General features: G+C 50.3%; 1 protein-coding gene across 1 annotated transcript in view; it reads right to left on the bottom strand.

The window, feature by feature from the left end:
- SLF1 (SMC5-SMC6 complex localization factor 1) overlaps window positions 1-16278 on the bottom strand; it is a 1342282-nt gene that overhangs the window by 838315 nt on the left and 487689 nt on the right. The gene's annotated exons all lie outside the window — the stretch shown is intronic.

Raw genomic sequence — 16278 nt, 5'->3', positions numbered from 1 at the left:
GACGTGAGAAAAGAACGAGAAGTCTATAGCTTCTGGGTGAAGGACCCTCCATGTATCTACGATCCCTTGCGACTTGAGAAGGTAGCATAGGCTTAGGGCGATCTTGAAGTCTTTGGGCGAGGGGTGATTGGACTTGTCCATTAAAGGGTTTGGGACCCCATTGAAATCACCTCCTATGACCACCTGGCCTTCGAGGAAGGGGAGAATCGTCGAGTCCAGCTCTGAGAAGAATTGATCCTGGCTCGCTTTTGGAGCGTAGACTGAGATAAGGATGTGCAGTTGGCCAAATAGCTCCCCTTTCACCGCTGTGAATCTTCCCTCGGGGCTCTGCAGGACCTCTTGTTCCCTGAACGGTGTGCCCTTTGCTAATAGGATCGCTGTGCCACCTCTCTTGTTCGCTGCGGATGCCAGGTATTGTATCGGGAAGACTCTGTCTCGTAGTCGTGGGAAGTCTGTTGAGAGCAGGCGCGTCTCTGTGAGGAAAATCAGAGCTGGTAAGGTCCCTCAGGCGCCAGAGAGTTGATTTACGTTTCTCTGGGGAGTTAGGCCCCTGATCTTCAACGAAACATAGCACAGTTTCAGGTGTGGTGGGGGCGCCTCCTGACCCAGAAACTAAAAGAACCAACAGTGAACAAAAACAGAGTCAAACTGGGCCCATGGGGGCTAGGGCCAGAGTGTATATACATCCACTCGGGTGAGGCATATCGTGAGATGCCCGAGCCTCGAGGATTAGTTCTTGCATGGAGAACAGGTTACTTTCTATTGATTCTCTCATCGTGCAGAGCTTGCCTCCGGTGGGGGGTATGGGTGGAGAAGGGGAGCTTATGTCTGCTTTAACTGGCTTGGTTGCCTCCCTCCTTTGGGTATCTTCGTCCAAACGTTACGGTGCGATTTCGGGGTCGCTTCCCGTTCCCTCTCAGGGGACAGGCTCATTAGGTCTTCAACTGGGGTTGCAGGATCCCCCTCACCCCCAGAATACTTCCTGCCTCCTCCAGCGAGTGAATTATACGGGATTGGCCTTCAAATGAGAACTGGAGAGATGCCGGGAAGAGCCAACAGTATTTAATTTTCCGTTCTTGGAGGAAGGTTGCCAAGGGCCTGAGGGCTCAGCACCTATGGACTGTCGTGGCTGCCAAGTCCTGAATGATTTGCAGTGAAGCCCCTTGGTAAGTTAAGTCCCCCCCCGGGTGCGACTTGCGGTCATAATTTTTTGCTTTGTTGAAAAGAAATGGGCCCACATGATCACTTCCGGCGCATCCGCTGCTGGGGAGCCCCTTTGGCTCCGCAGTCTGTAGGTGTGGTCCAGTAAGAGTAGGGACTTCTCGCAGTAGGGGAGGAGAGTTTAGGAGAGGTTGCTGACGTACGCCAGGGGGGCCTGGTCCGCGATCAAAGCTGGAATTCCTCCGATTCGAATGTTATTCCTGCAGGGCCTGTTCTCCAAGTCCTCCTGCCTGCATTTCATTCCCTCACTGTCCTCCTCCAGAGCCTGGAGTTTCCTTTGCAAGTTCGCAAGCTGAGATGATTGGTCCTCCATCTCACTGACCCTGCGCTCCACTTCTTCCATTCGGTTATCCAGCCCTTCTATCTTGGTCGCCACTTCCGTCATGGAGCTCCGAAATTCCGACTTGATGTCTGCTAACGGGGCCTGTAGTTCATCCTTCGTGGCCCATTGGCCCAGGGATCTCTCGGGTGATAAGGCTTGGGCGCGCCCCGATTCGGGTTTCTTGGTCTTCTCCTGCAGCTGCAGCATGCTGGCAATATCCACTGATTTTAAGAGCTTCTGTTTGGCCATCCAAGTGGTTAGGTTTCCTGAAGGCTTCCGGCCAGTGCTTGAGTGTGCTTAGGTCTCCCGCCGCCTCCGGAGTTGCGTGGCTGCCCTGCTATGCCTATTGGCTGTGTCTTTTGGCTTAGGGCTTGTGTTCCTGGTGCTGCTCCTGGTGTTAAGTGGTAGTGTTGCTGTGTCTCTTGGCTAAGGGGTTGTGGCTCTTGTGTTCCAGGTCCTGCTTGCGGTATTGGTCCTGCTTGGGGCTTGTGGCCCTGGTGTTCCTGGTACTCTGGGGATGGGGCGTCTCATGTTCCCCCTGCTCGCTTGCCGTGTCCAGCTAGCGCAGGTCTCGTTGACGCAGGGGGTGGGGCGAGGGAAAGAAGGAGTGGCTGAGCATCTGATGGGGGGAAGTGCAGGGCCAACCACTCCACTACGCCCCTGCTCTCTTGCAGGCTGTGGGGTGGGAGATCCCCAGGTACAGGGTGGCTTATAGCTAGCCCTCAATGTTTCCTTTGGTGCAGCCTTGGAACCTTAGTTGCGAGATTGGGCTGGCTCAGCTGTGCAGCTATCCCCCAGGCCGGGCGTTCACGTTTCAGGCCTGCTTTTTGGCAGGACCTCCACCCTTGCTGGGCAGCCGGCCAGCCTTTGTGGGCTAACATGTGGCAGGCGGGTTGGACACGCTGGGGATGCTGGTGGGGCTGTCTTGTGCTGCGCTGTGCGGGACACTACAATGAGGCGGCTCCTGTCATGATGCCTACCCCCGGGCATCCAGACCAGGTCCAGCAACCCCGGAAGCAGGCATCATGTTACCCAGAGAAAGCCCAGCAACCCTTGTTAGGGGCTATATGGGTACAGTCCTGGCGTCTATGGCGCCAGGCTCATATGGGGGAACAGTCCTGGCGCAATAGGCGCCAGGCTCATATGTTAAAACGTACCTGATGCAGACCATGCTGCAAGAGATCCAAGCCCATGTGAGGCTTGGAAGGGACTACTTTACCTAGGGACTATTTTGTTACTCGGGGGTGGTTGTGAAGGAATACTTACCTGGGACTACTTTGGAGGCTATTTAAACCACGCCCGAAGGGCAGCACACACTTCGCGTTATTCTGCATCCTGCAGCGTAATGCACACCGTGCTTGCAGTCAGCATCCAGCCTTGTGCCACGCCCGCCTCGAGTCCAGAGCGCCTAGAAAGAAGAAGAAAGGTTAGAACAAGAACATTATTGGGTTTCTTACCTGATTCCGGATTCATCGCACCTTTGAACGAGTAAAATACTTTATTTTAAACATGTCACATCACATGCAGCAGCGCCGCGCCATACCCACCGTTCCTCGCAGCATCTCGCCGATCCGGCGCTGTCTCCATCATTATGTTGCCGCATTCCAGCACCTAAGAGGGACAAGAAAACAACAAGGCGAGCCGAGGGGAAACAAACGAGGACGATCTCTTGGCACCATATACTTACCTGATTTTACTGCCGGAGGTATTATTCACCAGTACGCCAAATCTTCTTACGCCACACCTGTAAGAAAAGAGAAAGCAGCAAGTTAAACGTTGGCATCATTTAACGGACAGTGTGGGATAGCACAGACTCTTACCTGAACGCTTTCAGCTGCCACAGAACTATCTTCTTTTGGGTCTAAGCTGCAAGATAAACAAAGGAATTGGACAAGAGTGATTATTCAGACATTTTTGAACACTTAAGAACTATATACTTTCGGTCCTTCGCCAGGAGTTTTGGAGCCAAGATTTGTCTAGAACTCTTCCAATATCCTCAAGACAGTGAAGTAACTGGCCATCAACGCGCCCCTTCGTTCCTCGCAGGATGGAGAGCTCATCATTCAAAACTATAAGGAGAGTACTTCTACGCGTCAAGCAGACAAAACTAGGTGGGCCAGTCCAGTCAGTCATCTCTGCACTACGCATCACGTTGGTGGAGACCGTGGCTGTCCAGTTCAGCCCGACACCCCTGTGGGAACTAGGTGAGCGTAACAGCTCCTCTGGGCCCGTTGAGGCTCCCACCATGTAATCTTCCTGGATGGTTGTTGGAGTGTTGGAGGATCGCCCGCTTGCCCCCCGAGCCCCTCCGCTCCCATTAGGCTTCTACGGCTTGGCCTGGTTCACCCTCAGCAGGAGTGCATGCATTGCTGCGGGGGCTCAGTCGCTGCTGGCTTGCCAGACGGATGGGGCAATGCTGCCCTGGGCTTAGGAGCCACAGTGATGGAGCGGCCAGCTCCTCCACTCTCCCGCTCAGTGCAACTCGGAAGCCGCCATTTTTGGTCATCAGGGGGTTTACTGGCGCTTCCCCTCACCAGAGTTTTTTCGGGGATCTCAAGCTCTACGATGTTACCCCCCTTTCTGGCTACCGGCTCCAGAACAGTTCCTCCAACGGCCCTCTGTCTCTGCTTCTTTTGTGCCCGCTTTTTTCGGGAGCATTTCAGCAAGAACTCGGGTGTCCCACAGAGTCATTCAAAAAGGCGACCGTTTTGCCGGCGCCTTAAGCCAGGCCCCCTGCACAGCACATTTATGAGAAAGCAGAGAGACAAAGATCACTGAGGCAGAGCTCATGGTGGTACAAATGCTCTCAAGGAAGAGGAGGCTTCAGGCCTGCCCCTAGAGGAGGGGCAGGGAAGAAGAGGCCCCTTTCCACAAACCGATCATGAGAACAATGTTGAAAGATGTGCTGGGGATGTGTATAATGCAACGGTGCAGAAGAAGGAGAATGACACAAAGGTGGCATGTTTGGGGCTAAAGACTTATTAAAACAAAAGGAAGCGAAAACCCATCTATCCATATTCCTAAGAGGGGTTTCTCTGCCGCAACTAAAGATAAGGTGTCTGCCAGTGTCAATTCATGAGTGTCCACCGTCCTGTGTCAAAGAAAACCTTACTTCAATCCCTTACACTAGTAACTAAAGAATAAAGCAATTCTGGTCCCAGGAGAATGACTCAATTCTACAGGGTTGTTGCCACAATTCTCAAGTTGTGTCTCAAACGTTGTCAGGGGGACTGGTTCCCTTCCCCGGATGGGAAAGTTAAAAACAATATGGGTGGGCCTGGAGAATGCCTCCTCTCCTGATGTCTAGTCTCAGATAGCCTGGGGGAATGACTCCCTTCACTAGGCCTTTTTGGACCTTACGGCCAGTCTAGATTACCAGGAGAATGACTCCTTTCTCCTGGTCTTCTTCTCATTAGGCTTCACACCTAAAACAACCAATTCTAAGTGTTAAATGGGTCCACGACCATGGCTTCTCGTCATTGTTCTGGTCCACTTGGTTCACTTCCCTGCTGTAAGGAAGGCATGGTATAAAACAGTAAGACAGACGCAAATGGTCACTGTTCAAAGGTGTTTATTGAACTTCAAAAAGAGTTTGAAAAACACCCATCGAATCCTAAATCTACAGATGGGAGAAAGCTACGACCATCAAAAAATAATAACGCAAGCCTAGTAGTGTCTTGTCAAAATAAAAGGGCCTATACTAATAAACCTATTGCCAATCCTTACTTCTAAATACAAATAGTGTGGGAAACAATGTTATACAAAAGAAGAGTGTTCAAGAAATTATATGTCAGGATTTTCAAGCCGTTGACTTCTTTTCCCCAAGTTTTCAGCACGAGACAAGGCGGCACACTCAAGCTTAGAATATTCTCTGGCTTCTCTAGCACGAGGATGCAGTTCAAGTTTCAGTATCAGGGTCTTCTGCACCAAAGTCTCTTTGCCATTCAAAGTGTCTTACTTCTGAGGGCCTGGTACGACAAACATTCAAAAGTTTCTTTCTCCTCAGGATTCTCATGTACAACTTCTTGAGTGATTTTCGATTCACCCCGGGTGCCCCTCTGCCGCGCTCAGACCCACTTCAACACAAAATCTTCAATTGGTCGCCCTCTGCCGGTCTCGGACTAGATTCACATATTTTTCCAAACTTTATCTATTTCATCAAAATTGAAGACTTTCAACTCTGTGCAGGATTTTGCATGACCCGTCTCAGGACCGCTTAGATTCACATTTATTTGTTCACTTTCAAATGATCTCCCTCTGCTGGGCTTGGATCAAATGTATCTACTTTCGTTACTCCTCAGCTGGATACCGTATAGAGACCTTCGATTGAGCACCTACGCGGTGCCGAACCACTCTGTCAAAGGTATTGTAGTTTGCTTTAAAGTTCAATCACTCATCAGCAGATTAACTTCACATGCGTTTTAGCAATGTTCGTTCCAGCGCTCGCCATATAATGCTGCTGCTGGCAAATGTGAGAAACATGCTAGTCCACGGGAATCTGTCATCCAGGTGGCCAGGACACGGCCATCGCCTTTGGATCCAGTTCCTGGGGGAGGATCACCTGGGTGAGGTGTCCTCATGGAGTGGAAGTGGGACAACAGACAGTGAGACATGGTGTCCCCTCCCCTGTAACACCTTTAACCCATCCTACCAGGTAGGATACACAAACACTTTCTCACGGACAGCTCACTGTGAGAGGAAACAAACTAACACCTGAGCTGTATACCTGACATGTCGCAATACCATGGTCAGGTAGGGTCAGGCAATCACTAGCCATTACACACACCTCACTTCCATCACACTTCACAACACCAATAAAAGGCGGAGCACAAAAGCACACTCTGAGCAGCAGTTCAAAGATGGCAGTTTAATACCAGGCAAAAGACGGCGAAACCGAAGAGACGTGCAAGGAGGGAAGAGCCCTTGACCTTTTCAACGAAAGACTGTTACTTTCAGGAACCTTCGAGAACAGGAAACGTAAGACCAGGCATCATAACTGAAGAATCCTGCATTGTGTGTTGGAGGTACCCGGGGCTCTCCTGTGTCGCTAGTCAAGATGGGGAGAGTCTTTTTCCACTGTGGTACTGTCCTTGGCTTCTATAACAAAGCAGCGCCAGTGAAGACAGCACAGCCAGTGATACCAGACCAGTCTGTGTTGAAGCCAAGGTTGCAAGAAGCAACATTGTATAGTGAAACCTAAAAAGACAACATTGTAAGAAGAGTATGTGGCAAGTGATGCGAACACAATTAATCAGCGGATCATTGATTGAACTTTGAAACCAAGATACAATACCGTAGACAAAGTGGTCCGGCACCACGTTGGTGCTCAATCGAAAGTAGATATCCAGCAGAAAGGCGGCAAATGTGAAGAGTGATAAAGAATTGTGAAATCGAAGTGGTTCTGCAACGGGTCAAGTAAAAACCCTGTGCACATTCGAAAGTCTTAGATAGTTGTTGAAATCATATATGAAGTTGATCCGAGCCTGGCTGAGGGAGATCAGCTAAAGGTTTTTGATTTAAGCAAGTTTGTGTAAAGTTACGAACATTGTGTTAAAAGGAATCTGAGCCCGACCGAGGGGGATCCGAGATCTGACCCCGACCAAGGGGGATCCGAGATCAAAGCCTGACTGAGGGGATTTCGGGGTGAACCATGAGTCACCCGTGAAAAAATATCATGCGAGAAATTGGGTGAGAATATCCTACAAACATTGTGCAAAGAGGATCTGAGCCCTGATGAGGGGGATCCATGGTGAATAACTGAGGAATTCGACCATCCGCACAGGGAGAATGCACTTGCCTGGGCTTTTTGGTATTTATTTATTTAGAAGGAATGAATGATGGGAGATCAACCTCTGGAAAATATGTGGGGCCATTCCCACACATTTTCCACTCTCACGGCACAGCAGAAAAATAGTCATGTACTCTGGGAGGACACAGTTACCAGCGTCGCCCTCCCCGGTCATCTGTAGCTGACACCTGACAGCTGTGGGTACATCAAAAGCCTTTGGCCGTGGGCAGCTCATTAGCATTTCAAGGCCCCATGGATTTGCATCTCCATTAATACATCTTGATGGTGGCGGCGAATACTGAAGAAAGTTAATTAGCAAGCCTCGGGGAAGGCTTGAGTGCAGGAAGTGACATTGGAGACCAGAGACCAACACCTATTAGAAATGCCATGTGTCAACTTGGTACTAATACCCCCTCCTTGGTATGAAAGGGCAGTGATTGTTCTGTCTGCAACCGCTCCTTTAAGAGCAAGGAAGTATGTGAATTGTAGGAGAAAGTCTGCCTGCAACCCCCTACTTCAAAGGAGGCTGATGTTGTGACCAAGTGCTGCATCAGGCTCAGTTAATTAGGGAGACACTTTGATGTACAGCAGACAGGAAGATGGGTGGGACTTAGAAGTATATGTTTTCATCCTTCTGACCTGAAGCATCACTGAAGATTGTTGGTGGGGACCCAGGAATGGTTCATTAAGGTGGGCTTAGCCTGCACCAATCAATGGGGCACCCATTGGTTTCACTGATCAGATCTGAAGACTTTGCAAGAAGGACTCATTTGAACCCGAGCTTAAGGTACAGTCTACCTTACATCTTCCACCAGTGAAGGAAGGCCAGGAGTTCCAAGAGGAAAGCAAGATCCCTCCCCTAAACATCTCCCAGGGAACAGAGGGAGATACCGGACTCAAGAGGACCCATCCAGCAGCTCCAGAAACAGTACCCAGCCAGCACACAGCGTGCCCTGCTAGGTTCTGACAGCAAGCTTCCTAGGTGGGAAGCGCCGGAGAGTCTCTGGACAAAGGACAAGGCTGTTGCCTGCAATCACTCTCCTGAGCTTCGGGCCGTCCGCCTTGAAAGTACACGGGCCCTGCGAAGAGGCTAGGAGGAGTGCCACACAAGACAATTTCGACACAGTCGAGTCCTCGAACTACATCCAGCTGCACTGCTGACTGTTGTCACGCCGCAGTAACCAGAGCATTCTGAGACGCCTCAACCAGAATTCCAGATCCGCCAACCAGCACAGAGACAACGATTCTTGACACCGAGGCACCACGCCAGACAGCTTGCAGACGGTCCAGCCTCGCTTGCGGACCTGCCTGCCGCCTGGTACCCGCAGCTGTCTCTCGCCACCATCTCTGTTTCACGGGCTGTGAAGCGCCCTGGAACCGTCTAGACGCTGTCGAGCACCAAGAACTTCTTCAGCACCAGGTACATTGTGGTTCTGCCCCCCTGGTCCTTCTCCAAAGGCAGTTGACCCTTTGCCCAATATGAACTCCACAACTGAACTGACACCTGCTCCCGGACCCCCTCCGATATCGTCCCCCCCCTTTGGTACTGGGGAGGGCGATGTTGTAAAACACCTAGGACTGCAACAAAGGGGGAAATCTTGCCGCCTGCAGCCCCACACTCATAATAATTTGTTGCAACCTGGACAAGCAGGGGCCCAAGCTCGAAGGTGTACACGTGGAGAGGGGAGTATAAACTGCTAGTCCTCTGAGCGGGTACCCCATCGGTACATCGCCGGGATAAACTGGAGGCCACTGAAGCATCACGGATTGGGGAGCGGCATCCTGTCTCCATCAAACCCAGACCCTCCTCCCCTATCTGTTGAGGAGGAAGGTGACGCCACATAGACTCCTCGGATCCGCACCGGAGAGGAGAATCCACTGCAGATAGCCCGCCCCCACACTGAACTGCTGCATTCTACCTGCAAAACAGTGGACCTCGGGGGGCTGGCTGGGATCCCAACGAGATCTGATAGTGGGCCCCGAGGAAGGTGGTGACCACTCGCATAACGCGGCTGCCTTGCGCCCAGACGCACCTGCCACCACCCAATGCACTGAAAATACCACGCACAACCCTGAGCAACATGGTTGTGCCCACAATACCGCCGCGGTCGAAGACCCACCCACGGATTGGTGTGAACAGAGCTCTACCACTTCACAACTCAATGCCGGCGAGTAGGAGGAGTCTGCTACCGATTTCCAATAGCTGTTAAAAAGGGGTGGTCGCTACTTGTTCTCGCCCTGGTGATACACCTGGTGTAAAAATGGGTAAAGAAAAAGTTAAAAAAGCAACCAATCAATGCACCATGGACCAATTTGCGACTAGTACTTCCACCACAACTACAGATACTGCATCTGCACCCGCCTCCTCCCCCGCGGATGAAACCCTGACACTGATGGACGTGATGGCAGCCATCGCCAACTCTCGCTCCTCAATGGAGAAAAAGATGGACGGCATCTCAGCGGAGGTCTCCTTTCTTCGCCACGACCTCCAGAAATTAACCTCCCGCACCGGAGAAGTAGAACAACGGGTCTCGACTGTGGAGGACGACCTAGGTGGAGTTCACCAACAGCTCTCACAAACAATGGCGTGTCTGAAGTCCCTGGAGGCCCGGGTGGAGGAGGGATAGGGGAGATCACGCCAGAATAATATCCGCATCCTGGGGATTCCGGAAAATTCTGAAGGACCCAGCATGGAGCTCTTTCTGGAACAATGGCTGGTGGACCTCATAGCGCCCAAATCCTTCTCGAACTTCTTTTCTATAGAAAGAGCCCATCGAATGCCAACAGGGAGACCAACGCCAGGTGCCCCTCCGCGAACTGTGATTGCAAAGATAATAAACTATCGCGACAGGGATGCTACACTGCAGATGGCCCGAGCAAAAGGAAATATCCCATACAATGGTTCTAAAGTCGCCTTCTTCCCTGTTTACACCCGGGAAGTGCAAAAAGCCAGACAATCCGTTGAACACCTCAAAAGGAAACTTCATTCCATGAATGTCAAATATAGACTGCACTTCCCAGCCCAGTTGAAGATCCAACATAACAGCACTACAGTGCACTTTACAGATCTAAACAAAGCCTGGAGATGGGCGGAAACTCATATCAATGGGAACTGGGAGCTGGGGTTCCCGGGCCCTGGTGGCAGACCACGTCCCCAGAGGAACCGAGATCGGCCTGTGCGACCCCCCTCACCACCAGAACAGAACAACCCAGCCCAAGAAATGGAGGGCTGAGGTAATGTATCCGTACACGGAATATGTAAGAACGCATACCATGTCAATGGATAAGGGATGCCGCACTAGCTCGGACACTGCTGGCCCTCACCCACACCCTGATTCCGTCAAGTGACAGTAGGATGGTGGCCCTGGAGCCACTTTACGGTACCCTAGACCCCTGTTTGGATTTGGGATAGTTTGAACTAGTTAAACGGTCCAGCGACTTAGTTCCTTGTCGCTGGCAATGTTAGGGCGACAGATACTTCATGTTGGGGAGGAGTATGGGCAGCAGGAGGGATTGATTGTTAATTTGTTAAAGTTGTTCACATATCATCACATCTCCACATGGCAATCCCAATACAGTCATCCACCACGCAACGCCTCGAATCACCTTGTGCCTACACTACACCTCCGGCATGAGTGCCTCCTATGCACCCCGCCCACCCGTCCATCCGCTGCCAAATTTGCAATCCCGCTGCCGGCCACTTCATATGGCATCTACACAACCTCGACTGATGCCTGTCGACTGCCCCAGATCTCTTAAATTGCTTACCTGGAACGTGAATGGAATGGGCTCAGGGATTAAGAGACGCCTTGTCACTCAATTCTTAAATAGACGCTCACCAGATGTAGCCCTCATCACCGAAACGCACCTGATGGGCTCAACGTGCACCCTCTTTCGGAGGACAAACTACCGCTCCGCATTCCACGCAGGGTACACCATGGGCTCCAGGGGTACGATGTTCCTGGTTCACAAATGCCTTCCCTTCACACCACTCACGGTAGAACAAGATCCCAGGGGTCGCTATGTGTTATTGCTGGGCACACTCTGGGGTGAGACACTGGCTATAGTTGTAATAAACTCTCCCCACCCCCTCCTCCCGGGCTTGGTGATGACCTCCTAGATTAACTAACGGAACTAATAGCAAAATACCAGCCAGACAGGTAGATCCTAGGGGGCGATTTTAATGATGTAATGTGTAATACGCTAGACCGCACTCACATCCGGGCTCGCAACCTGCTCACCTCCATGAAACTGGCGACATTCGCCTCAGCGCTGGGCCTCCGGGACGTGTGAAGAGAAGTCCACTGGGCAGACAGGGGTTACTCGTTCCATTCCGGGACCCACGGTTCCCTCTCCAGGCTGGACTATTTCTTTCTCCCCGCCACGGACACGCACAGGGTACTGACCGCAGAACAACTCCCCAGGGGCATCTCAGACCACTCACCACTGGTCATGGAAGTGAGGATGGCCAGACCAGCCCCCCGCAGGACATGGCAACTGAATAATTACTATTTGGGTTTCCCTGAGTTTGTCGAAAACTTACGACTACTTTGTAACCAACGCTACGTCCGTAGATGATCCCGTGATCGTGTGGGAAGCTTATAAAGCAGTGCTTAGAGGAGTCGTAATCTCCTGGACGGCTAACAAGAAAAGGGAACATTTACACAAAGTGACGGAGGCCGAGAAAGAGTTGGAAGAATGGGAGACCAGGTACATTCTTGACACCACCCCCGAAACACAACGGTCCCTCCTGAAAGCTAGGGAAACCCTACGCAACATCCAGTTAGATAATGCCAAACATGCACACAGGGTGTCGAAGGCTCGGATTTAAGAGCATGGAGACAAGGATAATAAAATACTGGCCTGGTTGGAGAGGAGGGACAACGGCCAGCGATATGTCTGTGAGGTCATAGACGATCAAAATAACCAGGTACAGGGGGACCATGAAATGGCAGAGGCTTTCGCCAACTTTTACGCTATCCTCTATCAAGCCCTGACGTTCCCAACAGACCTCTCCTTCTTAGATGCAATCACCCTGCCACGCCTATCCAAGCCCCAAAAACTGATACTTGAAGGCAATCTTACAGAGGCTGAAATTGCCGAAGCCATAGCCCAGTTGCAGTCCGGAAAGACGCTGGACCCTAACGGATTCCCGGCTGAAACCTGGAAGAAACTGGGTGGCGAATAAATGGCAGCCCCCCTACATCAGTTGTTCCTTCGAGCAAGGAAGCAGGGCACCCTTCCACCAGATTTACGTACAGCAACCATTGTAGTACTCCCCAAACCAGGCCAACCCCCCCAAACTGCGCACCTCGTATAGACCCATCTTGCTTATTGACAGGGAGGCCAAGATCCTTGCTAAGCTCCTGGCCAATAGATTTCAGCGAGTCATCTCCTCCCTGATCCACCCTGATCAATGCGGCTTCATGCCACATAAATCAACGGGCATGAACATACGCCGACTGTACTTGGCAATTGAGGGAGCCCCAATCCTTGACACACCGTTGGCGCTATTGGCAATAGATTTTGAGAAGTCGTTTGACTCAGTTAAGTGGGATTGCCTCTGGGAAACCATGAGACGCATGGGATTTGGCGAAACCTTTTTGGCCTGGGTGCAACTGCTGTACACAGCCCCACAGGCGGAAGTAAAGATAAATGGGTGGCCCTTCAGGACCTTCCCACTTGGTAGGGGAACACGACAGGGGTGTCCTCTATCCCCCCCCTCCTCTTCGCACTAGCGATCGAATCACTTGCCCTGTGGCTTTGCCGGAGCGGCACCTGGGCGGAGTTTCGGTGGCTGGATGGTACTGAAGATAGAGTTTGCCTTTACGCTGATGATCTGTTGATCTACCCGAGTGACCCTGCCCGCAACTGCCCCATCATCACACAAATGCTTGCATGCTTTGCAGAATTCAGCGGATTGAGGGTTAACTGGGGGAAAATCGATCCTCTTCCCGGTGAAGGGCGTAACCCATGCATTGACCCCACACTGCCCCCATCGAGTGGAACACAAGGGCTTTCGCTACTTGGGGATCTGGATCCCTGGGGAACTCTCGAATTACACGACAGACAATTTACACCCGATCACTGCCCGCCTGGCGGATGATGTTCAGCACTGGAGGCTCCTTCCCTTGACATTAATGGGCAGAGCAGCACTTTTCAAAATGATGGCTTTACCACGATTCTTTTATGTTCTGCAGCACGCACCCCTCAGCATTCCAACCACTGAATTTGATCGGGTGGAGCGCCTCCTTAGAGAACTCATATGGGGGGGGAGCGCAGTCTCGCATTGCACTATCTACACTGCAGAGCTCGGTCTGGGAGGGGGATATAGGAGTCCCACGTCTTCAAACATACTACTGGGCGAGCCAATTGGTGGTGGTCAACGATCTGCTTCATGGCGACCGTACACTGCCGCATATTAGGGCAGAACTGACCAGCGTTCAAAGCACTGACCCACTCCATTTAATATACTGACCCCTTACGAAGCCTGCCCCGCTAACAATGGCGGCACATGTCACCAGGGTCTGGAAGCAAGCACACACCTTCGTAGGATGGGGGAATACGGTCTCCGCAATGCAACCCCTATGGTGCAACAGCAACCTCGTCAAACTGGAGAAACTCACGCCCTGGCCCATTTGGATAGAGGGAGGGATCACTAAAGTGGGTGACGTCCTTTCTGAAGTTAGCTTGGCCCCATTTATGACTCTACGGCAAAAATTCCAACTCCCAGACACGGAACACTATCACTACATACAATTGACCCACGTCCTCCGAAGACATATACCAGCTGATACTAGTGTGCCAGAATGCTCACCCCTGGAACGCAATTTGCTTACAGAATGCATCCCCACCAAACTTACTTCGAGCCTCTATAACGCATTGTCAGCCTTCGCTACCCTAGAACTGGCCAACCTTAAAACAAAGTGGGAGGCAGATGTGGGTGCGGTGGAACCGGAGGACTGGATATTGGTGCTGATGCACCCTCGAGAAATCGCAATCTCCTCCAGACTCCGCTTGATCCAACTTAAGGTACTCCACCGAATCCATTATCCCCGGACTGTGCTGTATGGCTGGCAGCGGGCTCTAGGCCCCAATTGCTTACGGTGCCGGGGGGGAGGAAGGCACCTTCATTCACATCCTGTGGGAATGCCCCTGAATCAAAATCTTTTGGAAGAAATGGTGCGAAAAACTTTCCAGGGTTCTCGCTCGCACCATACCTTTAGCCCCAAGGACACTGCTGCTGGGTATCCTGGATGAAAATACTACCAACAAGTGGGAGGGGCTGTTCTTGTCCACGGCAGCGGGCCTGATGAAACGTAACATAGCCCAAAAATGGGACGCCCCGCACAGTCCGATCCTGGCACAATGGTTGGCTGATATGGACGCCTGTGCGGCTGTAGAACACAGAAATTACAAAGCCAGAGGCTGCCCTACCAAGGCGGACAAGATATGGGGAAAATGGGAAGAAGGAATTGATTGAGAAGCCGCTCCGCTTTACGAGATGACGGTGGCGTGCTGGCACATGATGCTTATAATTTGTAATTTCATTGATTCTCAAAGGTGATGAGGTGCGGGATTGATATTAAGATGGATGTGATCAGAACATGTAATAGTGGAGAGTGTTGGGGTTTATTTTATTTTTTTCTCTTTGTTGTTTGTCTGTTAAAACACTAAAAATTGTTTAATCAAAAAAAGAAATGTCTTCTTTAAATACAGGCTGTTTAATATGCAGAACATCTCTGAAAACTGTGGCAATAGTGATTGGAAGAATACGATTCTGAATTAAATTCAAACTAAATCGGAATTACTCCAGTTTTGGCGAAACTTGGAGGTTCCCATAAAGTGACACTCCTACACATGGTGATGGAACACTGTAGTGACTATGTAAAATTGTGAAGTATAGTCACTATTGAATAAATCCCATGTGTGCTTGATTGCAGGCATTTCTAACTGTGAAGCAAAGAGGGCTTTGTTTTGAATACATAGCTGCCAACGAATGAAGAAGAGATGCATTTGTTTGAGACGCCCCAACGAAGGCCCAATAAAAACAAAGGAGGCTCTCGTACGACTAGCAGGAGCGACCGTACACTTTTTGGGCTGATGTCTCATGAACATTGTATGTGAGGACATCTGATGTCATTTGAAGTGTGCAGCTTCACGCACGAGCAACACACTTTCGGTGTAAAGAACTTGAAGGTGAACAAAGTTGATAAAGGAATTGATTAACAAGTATGGCAAAACAACATGTCAGTTTGTTTTAGGAGTGCAATTACTGATCTGTGAAAGACCTCAGACGTATAAAATGTGTGTGAATTGTAGATGGCCAGTTTGAAATTTGAAAACTGAGTGAGCATAAATCTTGCATCACTTATTTACCCCCCACTGAATACGTTGTTGTTTTTCATTATATTTGGTGTAAGATTGTTTGTGATATAGTCCTGAGGACCAGATTATGTATTTATCATTTATCTTTGTAATACACATTTTTTATTTTGTGTACGGATTGGTCTGTACTGAGCTGTGGCAAGAAAAAGAGGGTGTGCTTTGATTGGATAGAAGTGTCCTTTTTTATTTTTCATTAGTGCTCTCATAAAGGCGTTTAGTCTTTACACTGTTGGCTTTCCGATAGTATGAATGTTCATGGTCCATTTCTACAATTAAGTAGATGTGCTGATTTCTTTAAACAGTAAACCTGGGGTCCACCTTTAACCCCCGAACCTTAACATATGTGAACGTGACATCGGATACCTCTATGGAAACGCACTTGTTCACTGTGGCGCGAAACCACTTTGTGATTTTTTTTTCTTTTTTTTTTTTTTGCATTTGCCCTGCTCACCACAGGTGGTGGTTTATTCTAATAGCTATGGTTTTTCAAATTGTTCGAGTATGCAACTGCAACCCTGACTGTGTTCTGTACAACTTATTATTCTATCATTTTGAATGG

This window comes from Ambystoma mexicanum, chromosome 6p (genome assembly GCF_040938575.1).
Source record: "Ambystoma mexicanum isolate Mex_15411 chromosome 6p, UKY_AmexF1_1, whole genome shotgun sequence".
Classification (NCBI taxonomy): Eukaryota; Metazoa; Chordata; class Amphibia; order Caudata; family Ambystomatidae; genus Ambystoma; species Ambystoma mexicanum.
Note: the sequence above shows the minus strand (reverse complement) of the source record. Positions and strands in the feature narration are given on the sequence as shown.